Raw genomic sequence first — 22,233 nt, 5'->3', positions numbered from 1 at the left:
TAAATATTCTTTCCGATTCATCTTCAGGTCACAGTCACCTTTGAAAGACTTCTTACAAGGGAATGATGAACAATGGTGAACCCTGAGTCCACTGTTGTCATTTCATACAGCAATAATATGAACGAAAGTAAATTATTGCACTACAGAGTAAAGTAGCCGAGACTTGAGAATGCATGAGATAAAAGTATGGCATAACAATAAAAAAAATTATAGCTTTTTTCTAAAGGGGTCAATATGACCCCTCTGGGCAAGGTAAAACTGGAAAAATGTGATAATCAATTAGGCGAAATGCCGTGTTTTTTGATATAATGAAAGTACATGCCAAAAAAAATTCTATTCTATTCTATTCTAAATAAATGTCATGAAAGTAAATGTTGCTTTAATTATTCTTCAAAACATAGCTATCACTTAAAAACAGGAAAGGGTCCTTTTTACCCCTCTGGGCATTCGAGTGCTAATGTGCTGTTCATTAACTATTTGTCACTGTCTTATTTAAATTCTTCTTTCACATCTACATAAAATACATTGATTCAGTGGGGCAACATGAAAGTTCAATAGATATACAAAAATAATATTAAACATAAGAAAATATATCTCTCATAGTAAATACAAGTAAATTGTATACAGCTCAAGAAATTGCAGTTATTTTGTGAGAGAAGGTGTGGTGCTCTCTATACGCTTCCCTGAAAGTAGTACACAAGAAATATCAAAGATTCACTGGATGACAAATAATTATTGACAGCAAAAAGAAATGCTGTAATGTCATTTTTCAGATTCCAGAGTCTTTTTACAAAAATATCATGACAAAATAACATGGAAATGACACAAATACTAACGCATTACGTACCACAAAGAAAGTTGTATTAAGAACTGAGGAAATGCTCAGGATTTGAGCTTTTACCTAAAAAATTACTCTAAAAATGGACAAAGGGCTCTGTAAAACACTAATTACTTATCATGAAAGAACATTGTAAAATACGAATCATGACTTATTTACAACTTGTAGAGAAATAACACAGTATAAGCAAAAATAATAAGTTACCATTTTTAAAGTGTTTGCACAAACATTTACGGAAAACTGTAACTACATAGTTCATTACTTGGTAGAAAACATTTTGTTTTTGTCACTTTTTTTGTAGAATTTATATAATTTTTTGTTGTTGTTGCAGCTACTGCCATGTTGCTTTCCAGAACGAAAATTGTTACCATTTGCTGTATTGTGTTCCTTCTGATGATAATTGTTACCATTGTGGTTACTATGTTCCCTCTTGTTATGATTATTACTGTGCCAATTTTGATTATTACCTCTTTCAACATGTGTGTGCCAGTTTTGTGGTTGTATTTCCCAGTATTTTTCCAAAACTCTGTCTAATTTATCTACATATTTCAAAATATGTCATCGGACTTAATGTCCCATTGTACCTCAGCTGGTAAGTTCCATTTTAAAGCATCAAAGGTTTGCTTAAATGAGCTAATTTTTTAATTTGACTTTTGCAAAACTGTTTCATGCTAATATTTTCTTTTCTGTACTTTGGTCCATTGAGAAATTCACTTCTTATTCTAGCTTGTTCAGTCTCCGACCAAAATCCATCTAAAATCCTTTCTCAAAATCTGATAATCCCAACTTAATGCTTCACCTTCTAAAAACTTCTTAACAAACTTGACTTTCATAATCTCAGTCATATTAGACAGAAAATTATCTCTGCAATGCTGCAGAAAATCTACAGGATGTAAACTACCTTCACCGGAAAAGTTTTTCACTGGAATGTTGCAATACATGATGCTACATTGTTTATAAAATTTCTATTAATACATCATTGGACACTTCAACTTTTTTGCACAGGACAGAAACACTACTTTCTAGGCTGCAGGTTTTGTTGTTCCTTAATTTTACATTTTCTACAAATGAACCATGGACCTTGCCGTCAGTGGGGAGGCTTGCGTGCCTCAGTGATACAGATAGTCATACCGTAGGTGCAACCACAACGGAGAGGTATCTGTTGAGAGGCCAGGCAAACTTGTGGTTCCTGAAGAGGGGCAGCAGCCTTTTCAGTAGTTCCAGGGGGAACAGTCTGGATGATTGACTGATCTGGCCTTGTAACACTAACCAAAACAGCCATGCTGTGCTGGTACTGCGAACGGCTGAAAGCAAGGGGAAACTACGGCCGTAATTTTTCCCGAGGGCATGCAGCTTTACTATATGATTAAATGATGATGTCGTCCTCTTGGGTAAAATATTCTGGAGGTAAAATAGTCCCCCATTCGGATCTCCGGGCGGGGACTACTCAAGAGGACGGTGTTATCAGGAGAAAGAAAACTGGCGTTCTACAGATCGGAGCGTGGAATGTCATATCCCTTAATCGGGCAGGTAGTTTAGAAAATTTAAAAAGGGAAATGGATAGGTTAAAGTTAGATATAGTGGGAATTAGTGAAGTTTGGTGGCAGGAGGAACAAGACTTTTGATCAAGCGAATACAGGGTTATAAATACAGAATCAAATAGGGGTAATGCAGGAGTAGGTTTAATAATGAATAAAAAAATAGGAATGCGGGTAAACTACTACAAACAGCATAGTGTACGCATTATTGTGGCCAAGATAGACACGAAGCCCATGCCTACCACAGTAGTTCAAGTCTATATGCCAACTAGCTCTGCAGATGACGAAGAAATTGAAGAAATGTATGATGAAATAAAAGAAATTATTCAGATAGTGAAGGGAGACGAAAATTTAATAGTCATGGGTGACTGGAATTCGGTAGTAGGAAAAGGGAGAGAAGGAAACGTAGTAGGTGAATATGGATTGGGGGGAAGAAATGAAAGAGGAAGCCGCCTGGTAGAATTTTGCACAGAGCACAACATAATCATAGCTAACACTTGGTATAAGAATCGTGAAAGAAGGTTGTATACATGAAAGAACCCTGGAGATACTAAAAGGTATCAGATAGATTATATAATGGTAAGACAGAGATTTAGGAACCAGGTTTTAAATTGTAAGACATTTCCAGGGGCAGATGTGAACTCTGACCACAATCTATTGGTTATGACCTGTAGATTAAACTGAAGAAACTGCAAAAAGGTGGGAATTCAAGGAGATGGGACCTGGATAAACTGACTAAACCAGAGGTTGTACAGAGTTTCAAGGAGAGCGTAAGGGAACAATTGACAGGAATGGGGGAAAGAAATACAGTAGAAGAAGAATGGATAGCTTTGAGGGATGAAGTAGTGAATGCAGCAGAGGATAAAGTAGGTAAAAAGGCGAGGGCTGTTAGAAATCCTTGGGTAACAGAAGAGATAATGAATTTAATTGATGAAAGGAGAAAATACAAAATGCAGTAAATGAAGCAGTAAAAAAGAATTCAAACGTCTCAAAAATGAGATCGACAGGAAGTGCAAAATGGCTAAGCAGGGATGGCTAGAGGACAAATGTAAGGATGTAGAGGCTTATCTCACGAGGGGTAAGTTAGATACTGCCTACAGGAAAATTAAAGAGACCTTTGGAGAAAAGAGAACCACTTGTATGAATATCAAGAGCTCAGATGGAAACCCAGTTCTAAGCAAAGAAGGGAAAGCAGAAAGTTGGAAGGAGTATATAGAGGGCCTATACAAGGGCAATGTACTTGAGGACAAAATTATGGAAATGGAAGAGGATGCAGATTAAGAAGAAATGGGAGATATGGTACTGCATGAAGAGTTTGACAGAGCACTGAAAGACCTGAGTTGAAACAAGGCCCCGGGAGTAGACAACATTCCATTAGAACTACTGACAGCCTTGAGAGAGCCAGTCCTGACAAAACTCTACCATCTGGTGAGCAAGATATATGAGACAGGCGAAATACCCTCAGACTGCAAGAAGAATATAATAATTCCAATCCCAAAGAAAGCAGGTGTTGACAGATGTGAAAATTACCAAATTATCAGTTTAATAAGTCACAGCTGCAAAATACTAACTTGAATTTTTTACACACGAATGGAAAAACTAGTAGAAGCCAACCTCGGGGAAGATCAGTTTGGATTCTGTAGAAATATTGGAACACGTGAGGCAATACTGACCCTACGACTTATCTTAGAAGCTAGATTAAGGAAAGGCAAACCTATGTTTCTAGCATTTGTAGACTTAGAGAAAGCTTTTGACAATGTTGACGGGAATGCTCTCTTTCAAATTCTGAAGGTGGCAGGGGTAAAATACAGGGAGCGACAGGCTATTTACAATTTGTACAGAAACCAGATGGCAGTTATAAGAGTCGAGGGACATGGAAGGATGTAGGTTGCAGTAGTTACTGGGAGATGAAGAAGCTTGCACAGGATAGAGTAGCATGGAGAGCTGCATCAAACCAGTCTCAGGACTGAAGACCACAACAACAACAACAAATTTATTATGTACCGTCTTCACCTGTTCAACAAAATAGCTTTCAACAAGTGCCAGTTTGATATCAACATTGGTTTCCGAGGTTGAAATTTGACTACACTCCTGGAAATTGAAATAAGAACACCGTGAATTCATTGTCCCAGGAAGGGGAAACTTTATTGACACATTCCTGGGGTCAGATACATCACATGATCACACTGACAGAACCACAGGCACATAGACACAGGCAACAGAGCATGCACAATGTCGGCACTAGTACAGTGTATATCCACCTTTCGCAGCAATGCAGGCTGCTATTCTCCCATGGAGACGATCGTAGAGATGCTGGATGTAGTCCTGTGGAACGGCTTGCCATGCCATTTCCACCTGGCGCCTCAGTTGGACCAGCGTTCGTGCTGGACGTGCAGACCGCGTGAGACGACGCTTCATCCAGTCCCAAACATGCTCAATGGGGGACAGATCCGGAGATCTTGCTGGCCAGGGTAGTTGACTTACACCTTCTAGAGCACGTTGGGTGGCACGGGATACATGCGGACGTGCATTGTCCTTTTGGAACAGCAAGTTCCCTTGCCGGTCTAGGAATGGTAGAACGATGGGTTCGATGACGGTTTGGATGTACCGTGCACTATTCAGTTTCCCCTCGACGATCACCAGTGGTGTACGGCCAGTGTAGGAGATCGCTCCCCACACCATGATGCCGGGTGTTGGCCCTGTGTGCCTCGGTCGTATGCAGTCCTGATTGTGGCGCTCACCTGCACGGTGCCAAACACGCATACGACCATCATTGGCACCAAGGCAGAAGCGACTCTCATCGCTGAAGACGACACGTCTCCATTCGTCCCTCCATTCACGCCTGTCGCGACACCACTGGAGGCGGGCTGCATGATGTTGGGGCGTGAGCGGAAGACGGCCTAACGGTGTGCGGGACCGTAGCCCAGCTTCATGGAGACGGTTGCGAATGGTCCTCGCCGATACCCCAGGAGCAACAGTGTCCCTAATTTGCTGGGAAGTGGCGGTGCGGTCCCCTACGGCACTGCGTAGGATCCTACGGTCTTGGCGTGCATCCGTGCGTCGCTGCGGTCCGGTCCCAGGTCGACGGGCACGTGCACCTTCCGCCGACCACTGGCGACAACATCGATGTACTGTGGAGACATCACGCCCCACGTGTTGAGCAATTCGGCGGTACGTCCACCCGGCCTCCCGCATGCCCACTATACGCCCTCGCTCAAAGTCCGTCAACTGCACATACGGTTCACGTCCACGCTGTCGCGGCATGCTACCAGTGTTAAAGACTGCGATGGAGCTCCGTATGCCACGGCAAACTGGCTGACACTGACGGCGGCGGTGCACAAATGCTGCACAGCTAGCGCCATTCGACGGCCTACACCGCGGTTCCTGGTGTGTCCGCTGTGCCGTGCGTGTGATCATTGCTTGTACAGCCCTCTCGCAGTGTCCGGAGCAAGTATGGTGGGTCTGACACACCGGTGTCAATGTGTTCTTTTTTCCATTTCCAGGAGTGTATTTACATTTCTGACAACAGTACTTATTTCCTCATGCAGTTTTTCAGAAGCAATTTTGTTTTTTCCCTATCTTTAGTGATTTCATCTTTAACATTTTTGACTTCAGTGTTGCATTTAACTTCAACAGACTCTACTCGAACATCTAATGTACCAATTTTTTGATTGATATTCTTTAGTTGAGCAGTATATGTACCTATACAATCAAATAATGATTCGTTGATCCTATTCAATGACCAAATTCTGTGAACTGCTTCTTACTTTCTTGTTTATTATTTTCAAGTTGCTCATTGATTTTTGTCCTTATGATCATTATTCATTTTTATTAACTGATCCTTATTATCATTACTAAAAACAAAGATTCTGTAACTTACCAAACGAAATCGTTGGTACGTTGATAGAGTCAATAACAAACAGAAACACACACAAATTTCAAGCTTTCGCAACCCACGGTTGCTTCATCTTTTATAACCGATCCTTATTATCATTACTCATTTTATTAACAATGTCATTATTATCATCTCGTTTTATTGATTTATATGACTTATTGGTGTCTCTTTTTTTTTCTGCTTCATCGGTAAAGCTTTTCTGTTCTTTAAGTCTCCCATGTATGTATTACTCCCCATTGTTTCAGACTCTTGTTCAGTGATTGTCATTGTTAATGATCATTTAGTGAAACCCTTTACCACTGGAAGGAAAAAAATGAGGAAAATATTTCCAGTATTTAACTTATTTGTTGGATGCCGACATTGGTAATTGTTCACCTCACTTTTTATTTTTCATCTTTTTTTTCTCCTATATTGCAAACTCCTTTTGCTTCTGTTGCTGCTGGTTCATATTTGGCTGATCGTTCATGTAAAATTTTCACAGTGTATGTAATTTTAATCTGCAATAAGAAAAATAACCCAACGTAGTATTCACATTTTACTTTAAGAAAATCCCAGATGATACCACCATATCCTCACCATCACCACCCTCTTGTAGCCCAAAGTCGATTTATTAATTTTGATGTAAGTTAATAACAGCTGGTCACATTTTCACAGCACTTGGCGCAGTGTGTTAGTGACACACTGCAAGGAGAAATAGCAATGGTAGCATTTTTATAAACAGTTTTCATAATAGTGATCTTTTATTATTCTTCTTTGTTGTAAGTTGTGGGCGAATAGTCCATTCTCACACTTTGTATACTGATCTAGAGGATGCTCAGCTTCATTATTTTTTAAATAATAATAATACTAATAATTTGAACACTGGTGGACTTTCTGTTGTTGAATAGATATGTTTTCAGTTATTTCACTTCACAATACAAGTCATCATCAACCACCATGCTAACGCAACACATGTAACTTGTACTGGGTACTCCATCATTGCATTTCAAACTCATACTATGAACTGACCAAAGATAAAGATTTACCTCTAACAACATGTTGTTGTTGTTGTGGTCTTCAGTCCTGAGACTGGTTTGATGCAGCTCTCCATGCTACTCTATCCTGTGCAAGCTTCTTCATCTCCCAGTACCTACTGCAACCTACATCCTTCTGAATCTGCTTAGTGTATTCATCTCTTCGTCTCCCCCTACGATTTTTACCCTCCACGCTGCCCTCCAATACTAAATTGGTGATCCCTTGATGCCTCAGAACATGTCCTACCAACCGATCCCTTCTTCTGGTCAAGTTGTGCCACAAACTTCTCTTCTCCCCAATCCTATTCAATACTTCCTCATTAGTTACCGTATTTACTCGAATCTAAGCCGCACTCGAATCTAAGCCACATCTGAAAAATGAGACTCGAAATCAAGGAAAAAATATTTTCCCGAATCTAAGCCGCACCTGAAATTTTAGACTCGAAATTCAAGGGGAGAGAAAAATTATAGGCCGCATCTCCAAATCGAAACAAAGTTGGTCCATTGTAATATGAGACACAATTTAGGTCGAATGAATGACGATACAGCGACAGTAGTTTGGTTCGAGTCGTAAGCTCAGCAGTTAAGCTTTACCAGGTAGCCATTGCTATGCGTCAGGCGCTCCGTCCGTATTTATACGGGTACCCTTCCTTTTTCACATGCTTCGTCTGGTTTGAATTGATAGCTTATTGTTCTTTGATCTGATAAGCGCAGTTTTCTTTGTTAAAGGTGTTTACGTCACTCTAAGCTGAAAATGCGTTACTGTACTGTGTCATGCATTGTTTGCCGCATTCTGATAGTGCGTGTTTACGGCCTGTCACCGCTCGCGGCATGGCTTGCTTTTGCGCGCGCTCATTAGCGAAACAGTGGCAAGAAACTGCTATTTGTTGTTACTTACACTGCTGCTTTCTTTGATAATGATCAACAAGAACCAAATAATAGACTGCGTATGATAGATGATGTTCTGAATGACAGTTTAGCGAAAATTTTTCTCCGTTTGAAAATCTTTGCAGGCGCCTCTTTAGTACACAGAAATTAGAGTCATCTTAGATTTAAAAATCTAGTCAATTGCCGTGCTTCATTTCTGACTGTATTACTATTAAGCATAAGAATAGTACGAATATAAACATGACATGATATTTATATTCTTCCTTGTTTGCTGTTGTCTCACTCTAGTTTCGTAGTTTATTAGGCAGACCGGATTTAAATGAGATAGCAGCAAACATGAAACAATACATGGCAAAACGTTTATATGCGTATTATTCTTACGGTGACGAGAATACTGCATGTGATGCACAATTTATAAAAGTTCCTATTATAGCAACCATCTCTTCTCACAGATAGGAAAAAAATTCAGAACGTAGAGTTGGCCATATTGATAAACATCCCAAACAGTCTTGCCAGTCGGATTTTCGTAGTACATTGAAAATAGCTCGTCTTCCACCTTTTTTTTTTTAATTTATTTACTGACGCAGAGGTTTTGGCGCCAGTATTTATCTTTGTGCCTACAAAGCATGCCTGTGTAGCGCTACATATATTCGACGGCAGAAGTAAGTTGTGGCGGCACCCACCAACTTTTTTCAGAATTTCCGCTGGCTTTGCACTCGATTCTAAGCCGCAGGTGGTTTTTTGGATTACAAAAACCGGAAAAAAGTGCGGCTTAGATTTGAGTAAATACGGTATGTGATCTACCCATCTAATCTTCAGCATTCTTCTGTAGCACCACATTTCGAAAGCTTCTATTCTCTTCTTTTCCAAACTATTTACCGTCCATGTTTCACTTCCATACATGTAACAAAGAAAATACTATCATGTGTCGATCTATTCGTGCAAAATCATCTTTGAAACAGACAGTTCAAAAATAAAGTACAAATAATTGTTTATCATGGCTTATCTTTTTAAGAAGTCAATAATCATGACTGTAATTGCATTAAGTGTGTATACAGGGTGTTACAAAAAGGTACGGCCAAACTTTCAGGAAATATTCCTCACACACGAATAAAGAAAAGATGTTATGTGGACATGTGTCCGGAAACACTTAATTTCCATGTTAGAGCTCATTTTAGTTTAGTCAGTATGTACTGTACTTCCTCGATTCACCTCCATGATTTCATACGTGATACTCTACCTGTGCTGCTGGAACATGTGCCTTTACAAGTACGACACAACATGTGGTTCATGCACGATGGAGCTCCTGCACATTTCAGTCGAAGTGTTCTTACGCTTCTCAACAACAGATTTGGTGACCGATGGATTGGCAGAGGCGGACCAATTCCATGGCCTCCACACTCTCCTGACCTCAACCCTCTTGACTTTCATGTATGGGGGCATTTGAAAGCTCTTGTCTACGCAACCCCGGTATCAAATGTAGAGAGTCTTCGTGCTCGTATTGTGGACGGCTGCGATTCAATACGCCATTCTCCAGGGCTGCATCAGCGCATCAGGGATTCCATGTGACAGAGGGTGGATGCATGTATCCTCGCTAATGGAGGACATTTTGAACATTTCCTGTAACAAAGTGTTTGAAGTCACGCTGGTACGTTCTGTTGCTGTGTGTTTCCATTCCATGATTAATGTGATTTGAAGAGAACTAATAAAATGAGCTCTAACATGGAAAGTAAGCGTTTCCGGACACATGTCCACATAACGTATTTTCTTTCTTTGTGTGTGAGGAATGTTTCCTGAAAATTCGGCCGTACATTTTTGTAACACCCTGTATATCTTGACGTTTATACATTTTCGTATAGCTAGATGGTAGTTGATTTCTGGGCTTTGAGTCTTCAGCTTGGGAATCGGTCATTTCATATGATCCAAGATTGGTCAGTACATTTACCTCACCATAACCAGTTTTATTACAATGCACCTCAAATGCTTCATGGTATCTTTAGTCAGAGGTTCTAATTTTTGTCATCGTTTGTTTTGGTTTTCCATGAGTGTCTTTCATGTGATTTCCTAAGTCTTGACATAGTTGTGGAAATTTATCATTGATACTCTGTTGGAATTTACCAATACTGTCTATTACTTGTATGAATCTATTATTGATCTTCGAAAATTTTTCATTTGATTGTTCTATTACTTGTGAAAACTTTTGATTTGACTGTCTCGGTATGTCTTCCATTTTTTGTAATTACATATCCATATTAACCTCTGTCGACATTTTCCTTGTTATCATCAGCATAAACAAACTCACAAATATTACCAAATCACCACACTACTCCCACAAAAACAATTTTGAAGTGAAATACTGGTGTAGTTCACCGTAGTTGTACCGCAAGTAGGCGAAGGTCTGCTCATCAACGATTGTGTGATGATGACACAATGGTTTAGACTGCATACTGGCATTGCGGTACTGTAGACTGCACTCTGGCGATGTATCAACTGTGTACTGACTGGACACTGCTTGCTGTCTTGTCATATTGTCCATGGCTGCATGTTTTGTCAGTTTAGAGATGCTCTTAGCCCAGGCATATTGGAGTTGTTGCTTATAATCCCTATTGCATGTCTTCTCTTTGCTGCTTTATTATGGAATTTCTTTCTTTCAATCCGTTTTTTATTTGCCACTTTCCATTTATAACCATACGTTTGCCACATGGTGTCTTTATTAATGCTGATGTCTGTTGTGTTTAGCTTGTGTGGGGATGTTTTGACTGTTTGAGCAACATCTGTTCTAGACCTATTACTCCGTACACCTACACCTAAGATTGCTGTCTTAACCCTCCTTTTTTAGACTGGTATAGAGATTCAACCTTGCAACTCGTCCTGCCAACTGCGAAAATTTAGCCGGCCGAAGTGGCCGTGCGGTTAAAGGCACTGCAGTCTGGAACCGCAAGACCGCTATGGTCGCAGGTTCGAATCCTGCCTCGGGCATGGATGTTTGTGATGTCCTTAGGTTAGTTAGGTTTAACTAGTTCTAAGTTCTAGGGGACTGATGACCTCAGCAGTTGAGTCCATAGTGCTCAGAGCCATTTGAACCTTGCAACTCCTGTGATTTATCTCAGGGTCCAGCAATGCTGTACCCTGTTCTTCTTCGCCATCAAACTTCTCTCTTCTGTGCAGATTTCTATAAGTGAAGTGGCTATGAAATAAAACAGTGCGTTTCTATTTAAATAAAGTGTGGATTGTTTGCAGTTAACTCTGTATATTGTCACAAACCTTAATAAACCATTACACATTACATAGAAATTTACTACTCTCAGAACCAACTAACATTGCTGTCTCAAAGACATCTCATTAACATGTATAAAACAACACTTGCTTATATACATCATATTCATCTTCCATAATGCAGAAGGTCTTCCATGGTGCCAGAGTTCCTTTGTACCTCCTTGCTCCATGGAGATTACAGATTCACTCCAGCAGGTAGACTCTGCACCTGTCTGGCAACAGTTTCCCACTGTATGTGGCCCGATGTTTACAAACAAATTGTGATCACGTATTTCTTTGCTATGAGCTCTATATTTGATGTATGTGATACATGCCCTTCCTTCAATGGCATGGATCACTACAAGTTTTACTCATATATCTCTCACAGAGTTTTGCAATGGTTCGGAGTGCAAATGTGGTTGAATTATGTTGTAAAAATTCTGAAATACTTGTTTCTTTGGTTAAAATTCTCAGCAATATGGACACCTAAAATTTTTAAGTCTCCATCCTAGTTATTCTTTCCTCACCTGTGTTAGTCCTCTGTGTACCAGTGGTGTAGTGCCCCTAGACATGCAGAACAGAATATGATGTGTCTATTTGAAATTGAGAGTGAGACCATTCACAGAAAACTACTTGTTAATACTTTTAAGAATATTGAGTACCATTCCTTGAGTTGTTGTATGCATGTCTGGATTGATTACAGTACTAGTTTTGTAGCAAACAGAACCAATTCAGTTTATTGTATATTGGGCAGAATTGTTTGAATATATGAGAAACAATAGTGAGTCTTGTAAAACTTCGGAAGTGACTTCTCCCCAGCCGGAAGAGTCTCCCTGATTATAACAGTTCAATTATTAAGTACTACTTTTTGCATTCATTTGGTTAAATATGACATCATCCATCAATTCCAAAAAACCTCAGTTTGTTTAGAAGAATAATGTAATTTGAACAGTCAAATGCCAACCATTGCTATTTTGTTATTTAATTCTTGTAAAATTTGATGAGTGAATGTGTAAATGGCAATTTCTATGTAGCAACTCTTCTGAAATCCAAACTGTAACCTCTGAAGGTATTGTTGCTCATCAGGTAGGATACTATTCTGGCATACCTTACCTTCTCAGAATTTTTGGAAAATGATGCCAGTAGCGAAACAGGTCAGTAGCTGTTGACATTCCTCCTCTCACCTTTCTTACAGAGTGGTTTAACAATGTTATATTTCAGTCTCTTTGCAAAAATGCTCTAAGTTAGCGATGCATTACATAATTAAGGGCCTGGTTGCCTTTCTATAATGACAGAGAGAAATACTGCACAATAAACTCAGTTTCAGTGTAGGAAACAGGGGGCTAGGACAACCGTTTTGTCTCCATTGTTAAATGAAATCAGCCAGCCAATCAGTATAGAGAAAGTATTTTATGTGAGTTGCTTTTCAACATACTACTTTGATTTTTCTCTTGAACTGTTTGTCCCTGTATTTTCTGCTACATTTAAGGAAATATACCTGCTCTCTATGAATGATAATTTATCCATTTAAATCAATAGTGATGATGATATCCTGTTCTGTCTCAATTACCTTAAGCAGAAAATAATGATAAGAATGTATCATGGACTAGATTAAATTTTATGTCCAAATTGGTTCCCTATAAATTCAATCCCAGGTGATTTCTTTCGAAATGTTCTGAAAAATGTTTATCCTATAGCTGATTTCCACTCAGGAGTATCTGTAAAGTGAGGCACTATTTTGTTTATCCTAATTAATTGTAAATAATAATCAGAGAAAGCCTATTTTACAATGTAGTCAGTTTTTTTCCTTGCTTTGAGCTTCATGAAAGAAAACGTTGTCAGTGAGATTCCTGCTCACTTTATCTACCCATGCAAGGAATTTAATTACCGAGATCAAACTACAAGATCCGGATAAAGATTCCAGATTGTGTTTTGTATTAGAGTTCTTGGAAAATCCCCACAGACAATTAAATCAATTAAATGCTTGCTTTTGGCTGACAGACGGCATAAGGAAGCCATATGCCTTTTGCCAGTGGGGTCTACACAGTGTGGTGAGGAACAGTCTAAAAAGCTTATAAGCATTTTGCAGGGTTGGCTGTTCTGAGAAATAATTATTAAGAAAAAATTTGATATGTTTTGCTTTTCCCAATTTAGTTAGCATTGAAGTCAGCCAGTCAGATCATTGTGCACACAAATGCAAACATCCTGCCAGAAACAACGTACAGTCATGTTCTTAATTTGGTTTCCTTGAACCCAACAACTGTAGCTTTTCCTCACCTAGCCTAAATTTATCGCATTAGAAAAAGGCACATTTTAACTTGGGTAATGATTATCTGACCAGTTGGTAACTCACAGACTTTACTGCATTTTAGCATGTGCAACTCCTTGAATTTGCATGCCCCACAAACTGACTGGCTAAATTCAGTCCCAATTAAATAGGAAATGCACAACACATTGAACTTTTTTCTTAATGGTAAAATTTCAACAGATGTTTCTGACTACTCTGTGTACAGTTACAATTAAAAGTGTACTATTTTTCAGTATCAGCTCGGTTCATTTCTGTGTGCTGATCACTACAAAATCTACTTGTTTCAGTGTTTTGAACTTGTGTTCTGTCCCAATGTATGTAACAACTCCACCTTTTCCCGTATTAGTTTTACACGAGTAAGAAGCTAGAGTATAATCCTTTATATTTAGCTTCTCAAACCCTATGGTTATGGGTGCTCAGACAGTCACAGGATGTCTATCTTTTCAGAGCTCTCTAAATCCTCCAAACAGACAAGCTTTCTACCATAGGGGATTTTTACTTAATCCCCTAATATTCGGATGAAATAAACTGATCCTACTTTTCTGTATATTCTTAATCATTTTATGAGGCTCCTCTGTTGTTTTAACTTCTTTCACAAGATGGTGCTCGAATCCTGACTCTAACATAAAACAGTTAACTGTCTGACACCAGTAACCATAGATATTGTGTGATTGTGGCCCCCATGATATTTTCTTCAAGAAGCGCAACCAATCTATCTTTCCTTCCCTTATTCATGTGTTAGCTGTGTCTAGGATATTCCCATCTCCCAGTTGTAACAACAGGCACTGCACTCACAAAATAAATAAACAGGAGAGTTCATTTCAGTCAGCAACAGCCTTCTCAACTCATATTCACATGACTCACAGAGTTGTAAGTGATGGTAGGTCATGACACAAAATGAGCTCCACTTAGTTGCTTAGTCTTAAGTTGCTGCTCTTATTCCATCCAAGTCACACCTAACCTTACAATTTTTGTCTTTAGCCAGATTATTCCTTACTCCATCTATTGTGATTGCCTGATCCTCTTTGTAAAATCCTTACACAAATTACCTCTGTCTCCTGACTGAGGTTAGCACATGGCTTCACAATAGGTGTGGCCTGGTACCCTGTTCTTAATTTATCTTGTACCATTTGGTCTACACCCCTGCTTGCTAACTAGCAGTAAGTCTCTTTTCTTCCTAATCTCTTGTTTTACTGATCTACACATCATTTCTTTGCTAGAAGCCTGCTGCACCTGCCATAACCTTCAGCTGGATGAGGGTCTTCCTCTCTTACTTTAGGCAACAAGTCAAATGTATTAGATGCTGTAAGCTCAAATGAAGTTGAGGTTGTTCCTCTTTAACCCATTACTTGTTACCCTTATCCAGTGCCTTTGGTCTTTTTTTTTTCCCTTCAATGTATTTAGTTCAAATTCCACATGATTTAATTTGGTCTTTCAATTTCTCACTGTGAGATACTTCTGATGTATGATATGATGTAAAAAGTTTGTTATTTTCATGTAAAACAAGAACTCAGCACTCATTTAACTGCAGTATGTGTTAATTAACTTGTTTGCAATAAAATGAAACTTTTAATTACTACTTGCCACAAGTATTACTTGACATTAGACATTGCTCCCAATTTGCTAAATGTGCCCTACTATTCACTATGTGATTTTGTATGGTAATTTAAATACAATACTTCAGATCACAAAACCTTGAGTTGCTCAAATGAAGAAGATGTAAAGGAATGAACTTACATAGAAAATATGATTCGAATAATAACTTTTCCCTATGAAGAGTGTCTATTTTTCACTAGTTATACAGGTGCAGCTACAGACAGGTGAATGATTCACACTGATTCCCCACTTTTCAGCCTATTGGGGAAAAGCATACTGCAATATTTCTCAAAAATTTTAAAGTTATCTTCTTGAGTCATTTTGGAAGATTATAATCTGCACTGGGGGAAAGTGCATTGATATGAATTTCAATGTTACAGTGAATTCAAAGAACAGTTTGAGAATAAACATTGGTCTGATGGGACACAATCGAAACTTAAGAATGGAGCTACTGCGCCTTACCATTTGAAATGGTGAGATTTTCAACAGTTCATGGCAATGGAATAATTTAAATATTTGGACGAACATGCTAGGAAGGACAATCTGTTGGAATAAGTGACCAGCAGATAGCCTTTCCGTATAAAAAAAATGCTGTTAGCTGTAGGTTGGAGTATTGTTTCTCTGCTCTTCAACTATTTGGATGAGGTGGATACTAGTGGGCAAAAAAAAAAAAAAAAAAGTTCTTGCTGGTGATGGGCTTGAGCGTCAAGAGAGCAATATTCAGAGGAATACCCTCATGTCTGGTGAGGTCAAAATTCAAATTCGAATTCACATAATCAACTTCACTGAAATTATTGTAATAATGATAATAATAATCGCAGCAATAAATATTTTGCATCACACCTTTACCTTGAAATTCATGGCACAAAAAATTGGCTCTGAGGCATGCATATATATTCATGTACAATGTGTACAGATCACCAAAAAAGTGAATATTTTGTGTAACGACAAAATTGTCTGTTTCCCACAGGCAGTTTCTCACAATACTCCTGAGCAATGCCAGTACATGATGGAACATTCACTTTTTCAAATGCAAGCATGAAGCCATCACAGCATACCATCAATGTGATCATCAAGCCAGCCTTGGTCCGCATTGTCCTACACTTTGATGACTATTCTGCATAAGTCGCACAGAGTGTGTGGTCATTGTCAATGTCGAAAAACAGCTTTTTAATGTGTTAGATTGGAATCATGTTCAAGGAACAACTTATACTGTAATACTGTGTGAAGTTTTTTGTTTTCTTACCAAGCTCTTCAGGAGTGATATTACTTTTGCACATGAGTAAAATTCTTCTGGCGTCTTTTTTATAGCCAAAATGTTGTATCTCTTCTTTCTTGTCCATGTTGCCTTGAATTTGAATTATTGTAATGAACTGTTTTTCTCAGCATTGCTTAATGAGAAAAACCAAACTTACCTTTCTTTCATTTGCAAATGTATTCGTGCTTACAATAACATCTCTGTCATTTTCGAGGTACAGTAATTTTTGTTTTCATTCAGAAGTGACTTTTGATGTAACAACTTCACCATTACTCACGAAAATAGCTCAAATACTGTAATGTACACTGCAGAGCCAAAGAAACTGGTATACCTGCCTAATATCGTGTAGCGCACCCATGAGCATGCAAAAGTGCCACAACACGACTAATGTCTGAAGTGGTGCTAAAGGGAACTGACACTATAAATCCTGCAGGGCTGTCCATAAATTCATAAGAGTACGAGGGGGCAGAGAACAGAACATTGCAAGGTATCCCAGATAAGCTCAGTAATGTTTATGTCTGGGGAGTTTGGTGGCCAGTGGAAGTTTTTTAACTCAGAAGACTGTTCTTGAAACCGCTCTGTAGCAGATCTGGATGTGTGGGGTGTCACATTGTCCTGATGGAATCGCCCGGTCTGTCAGAATTCACAATGGACATGAATGGATGCAGGTGATCAGACAGGATGATTACGTACGTGTCACCTGTGAGATTTGTATCTAGACGTATCAGGGGGTCTCATATCACTCCAACTGCACACGCCCCATGCCAGAGGATCCACCAATTTTAACAGTCCCCTGCTGACATGTGGGGTTCATGGATTTGTGAGATTATCTCCATACCCATACATGTCCATCCACTCGATATAATTTGAAGTGAGACTCGTTTGACCAGGCAGCATGTTTCCAGTTATCAACAGTCCATTGTTAGTGTTGATGCCCCAGGCGAGGCATAAGGCTTTGTGTCTTGTGGTCATCAAGGGTACATGGGTGGGCCTTCAGCTGCAAAAGTCCATATTGATGATGTTGCGTTGAATAGTTCACATGCTAAACTTGTTGATGGCCCAGCATTGAAATCTGCAGCAATTTGCGGAAGGGTTGCACTTTTGTCACGTTGAATGATTCACTTCAGACGTCATTGGTCCCGTTCTTACAGGTTATTTTTCTGGTCACAGCAGTGTCAGAGATCTGATGTTTTACTGGATTCATTATATTCACGATACATTTTGTAACTGATCTAAGAACTGTGCCAGGCACTTGTTGTCGTATATAGGTGTTGCCGACCGCAGCCCCGTATTCTGCTTGTTTACGTCTCTCTGTGTTCGAATATGCATGCCTGTACCAGGTTCTTTGGCGCTTCAGTGTAGAGTTCGTAAGACTTCATCTAAGAACATGTTTTTAATCAGTAAGTTTCTAAATGTTGGATAAAGTGATGTATTATCTCCATAACCATAGGCTGGATTCACGTGGGGGACATCTTGTTGTGCAACTATTTCGTTTTTTGTTGCATTCCATTTGCTTGTGAGGAACTGTTTCCTGACAGCAGACTAATTTTTGCATTTATTTGTTTGTAGTGGAGTTGGCAAGTCAAGGTGGTCAGAAACTTTTTTTGCGACTACAGTGGTTTGGTGTCTTGTGCCAATAAAACGCCTTACTGCACTGACATTTCGCACTGGAGATTAACATGTCGTGGCCACACCCAGCCAGTTACAGAGAACACCAGCCTGCATGTTTTCAACCATTCTGAAAGTAACTGCTAACAGTGGTTTCCAACCTGAGGGTAATTACTACCTGTTGGGTAAAATACACACATCAAAAGAAATTCTGTATCACTCCAGTTCCCAGAGCTCCTGAAGATAGACATTGACTGTAGATATTGAATCACAGACATAGATCCTTTGACTGCTCAGAGATGTCACTAAACCCACCCAGAGATGTAAACAACCATTCATGAGCAGCGCCTATTAGACAGAGGGGGTCCGACAGCCGATCAGTTCCAGTCATTTCACGAGGAAGGAGGTACACGGCTTGTGTTGTCTGTAATTCAGCCATGCCTAGACGGTCAATACCACAGTTCGATCGCATCCGTGTTGTTACTTTGTGCCAGGAAGGGCTCTCAACAATGGAAATGCCCAGATGTCTCAGAGTGAACCAAAGTGATGTTATTCGGACATGGAGGAGATACAGAGAGACAGGGACTGTCAATGACATGCCTCGTTCAGGCTGCCCAAGGACTACTGCTGCAGTGGATGACCGCTACCTATGGATTATGGCTCAGAAGAACCATGACAGCAACGCCACCATTTTGAATTATGCTTTTTGTGCAGCCACAGGGTGTCGTGTTATGACTCAAACTGTGTGCAGTAGGCTGCAGGATGCGTAACTTCACTCCCGACGTCCATGGAGAGGTCCATCTTTGCACCCATGACACCACACAGTGTGGTACAAATGGGCCCAACAGTATACTAAATGGACCGCTCAGAATTGGCATCATGTTCTCTACACCGATGAGCGTCGCATAAGCCTTCAGCCAGACAATTGTTGGAGACATGTTTGGAGGCAACCTGGTCAGGCTGAATGCCTTAGACACACTGTCCAGTAAGGTGGAGGTTCCCTGCTGTTTCGGGGTGGCATTATGTGGGGCCAACGTACGCTAATGGTAGTCATGGAAGGTGCCGTAACGGCTTTATGATACGTGAATGGCATCCTCTGACCAATAGTGCAACCATATCAGCAGCATATTGGCGATGCATTCGTCTTTGTGGATGACAATTCACGCCTCCATCAGGTACATCTTGTGAATGACTTCCTTCAGGATAATGACACCACTCAGCTAGAGTGGCCAGCATGTTCTCCGGACATGAACCCTATCGAACATGCCTGAGATAAATTGAAAAGGGCTGTTTATGGATGACATGACCCATCAACCACTCTGAGGGATCTACGCCGGGCACTGTTGAGGAGTGGGACAATCTGGACCAACAGTCCCTTGATGAATTATGGATAGTATCCCATGACAAATACAGGCATGCATCAATGCAAGAGACTTGCTACTGTGTATTAGAGGTAATAGTGTGTACAGCAATCTGGACCACCACTTCTGAAGGTCTCGCTGTATGGTGGTACAACATACAATGGGTGGTTTTCATGAGCAATAAAAAGGGTGGAAATGATCTTTATGTTGATCTCTATTCCAATTTTCTGTACAGGTTCCAGAACTCTCGGAACTTAGGTGATGGAAAACCCTGAGGGTTAGAAACAAAGGGTTCAGTTGTCTTTCGGTCATGAGACTAAATTATTTTTAAAAGATCATTACCGTTATCATTATTTTGTAAGATTGTAATACTGATTACAAGAGTTACCATTAATTACAGCGTTTTCAGATACTAGTATTAATGCGTGACACAGTGTGGTGGAGCTTACAACTTGTGGAATAAATGTATGCACATCATCTTCCTCAGATAATCCACTCACTACACACACAGTGAGGAACTTGTAGTCACGAGAATAAAACTGAGACATGTATAAGGAGCATTCAAAAGAAATGAGCTGGAGGCATAATCACAGACACCAGTACCTGTATGTTAGAAGTAGTGACCCTGACTGTTGATACACTTGTCCCACTGTGACACAAAGTGGTGAATGACTGTCTCATAAAATTCCCGGGGCTGCAATGTTAACCAGTTCCACACATACAGCTGGACGTCGTCGTCCGAGGTGAATCGTTTGCCCCTCAGAGCCTTTTTAATGCCCAGCATTACTCGCAAACCTTGACCACCCTTTGCCAAGCGATCAAATCAGAACGACGAGGCAATCTCACTGATGGGGTCATTCTGCTCCATGGCAATGGAAAGCCTCATATGGCCAACACAGTCGTGGCACTCCTGCAGAAATTAAAATGGGAGGTTCTCGGCCACCCTCCATACAGTCCGGACCTCTCTCCCTGTGATTACGCAATTTTTGGTCCCCTTAACAAGGCTCTGAGGGGTAAATGACTCACCTCGGACGACGACGTCCAGCTGTACGTGCGGAACTGCAGCCCTGGAAATTTTATGAGATAGTCATTCACTGACTTATGTCACTGTGAGACAAGTGTTTTAACAGCCATTGTCAATACTTCCAACACACAGGGACTGGTTTCTGTAATTATGCCTCCCACTCGTTTCTTTTTGAACACCCGTTATACATCACATAAGCTTAAATGTCCCATAAAAATGCTTTCTCCAAGTTCTAAATAGTTCCCGTAATAGACCACATTTTGCAGTAATAAATGAACTAGGTGGCAGCAAAACACAACAGTAACTACAGTGATCAAAATAAATGTTGTCTATTGCCGAAACTTTAAAATTGAACATTGCGATCCACAACCACATTATGATGTCACTACATTGATTTGCTTGTAATGAAATTGTAGTGTAAACAGCCCATATTTTTTATCATTTGTAAACATTGCAGCACTTGTGCTGTGTATCACCACAAGGGTTCTCTTACTTCAAGATGATTCAGAGAGCAGTAACATACTATCAGTAGTCACTCCAAGGGTGCACCAAATGAGACTGGTGGACGTTACAGTGAATGTTGCTGTGAGTCAAAGTAATGTCCCTAGAACCTAGAACAAATTTGTAGAGACAGGATCAGTTGAGGATCGTCGCAATAGCAGCTATGGAAGAGAAACAAGAGGTGTACAGGCCCATAGATTCTTTATCACCTAAAGAACATTTTGGGTGGGTCTTGATTAGGACAAGTTTTCCCATGTGAAATATGGGTTCCTTAGCATCCTAATTATATTTACCAGTCTCTGTTCTGTGTTTTGTATGAAACAGTCTTGCATTACATTTCTCTGTGTAGTTATTTCTTCACCTTCATCAGGTGGCCAATTAGTGTCACTAATAATGGTCATCCTATTACCTTCTCACCTACTATTTCTAGGGCAACCAAACCTGTGCTTCAATGAACTAGCTCACTTAACATTCTTTCAAACTTGAGCAGAATTTTTCCGGTGGTGAAACGTGGATATTGATATATGTTTTATTTCCTATTGTTGTAACAACTCTTTAAAATAATTTCTTAGAAATGGGCTGCTGTTATCCAACAACTGCCACTTTACTCTCCAGTTTACAAAATAGTCATGAGTTAGACAATGAATGTCTCCTTGAGCAGTAGATCGTATTTATTTACATAACCTAACATGTATCGATCAACATATCAAAAACAAAAGCATAGGTGACACCTCCTACACTCTGTTGAAGGGGATAAAAATATTGACAGTAATTAAATCCCATAGATCCTTAGGAATAATTTTTACCTAATAGGAGTGTTCCTATCTTTCGCCTTTTGACAAGTTTGGCAGTTCCTAAGCACTGATTTCGCTATTCGTGTTATATTTCTAATATAATAGTATTTCATAATGTGCTTGACACACATCCTCAGTCCAAAACATCCGTACACTTCATATATGTTGATTGCTAGTTTCTTGATTACTGAATAGAGTCTGCAGGACTTTGCTACGTTAGAAATCTTCCAGTGAAGTACATTGTTATACATTAATCACTGTTGTCGGGTATTATTACTATCAGCATCTTTTCCTTCCCTTATAGCTTGTTGTATCATTCTTCATTGCGTGCCGTGTATCTGTTCAGACTGTACTGC

General features: G+C 39.8%; 1 long non-coding RNA gene across 2 annotated transcripts in view; it reads left to right on the top strand.

Moving 5' to 3' along the window:
- The window catches only part of LOC126474962 (uncharacterized), a 69,299-nt gene extending 54,143 nt beyond the window's left edge, over positions 1 to 15,156 (top strand). For both annotated transcript variants that reach the window (XR_007586613.1, XR_007586612.1), the window contains exon 3: positions 14,956 to 15,156. This is a non-coding gene — a long non-coding RNA (uncharacterized LOC126474962). The remainder of the gene's footprint in view (positions 1 to 14,955) is intronic.
- Positions 15,157 to 22,233: the final 7,077 nt, after the last annotated feature.

The sequence above is a fragment of the Schistocerca serialis genome, chromosome 4, assembly GCF_023864345.2.
Source record: "Schistocerca serialis cubense isolate TAMUIC-IGC-003099 chromosome 4, iqSchSeri2.2, whole genome shotgun sequence".
NCBI lineage: Eukaryota > Metazoa > Arthropoda > Insecta > Orthoptera > Acrididae > Schistocerca > Schistocerca serialis.
Note: the sequence above shows the minus strand (reverse complement) of the source record. Positions and strands in the feature narration are given on the sequence as shown.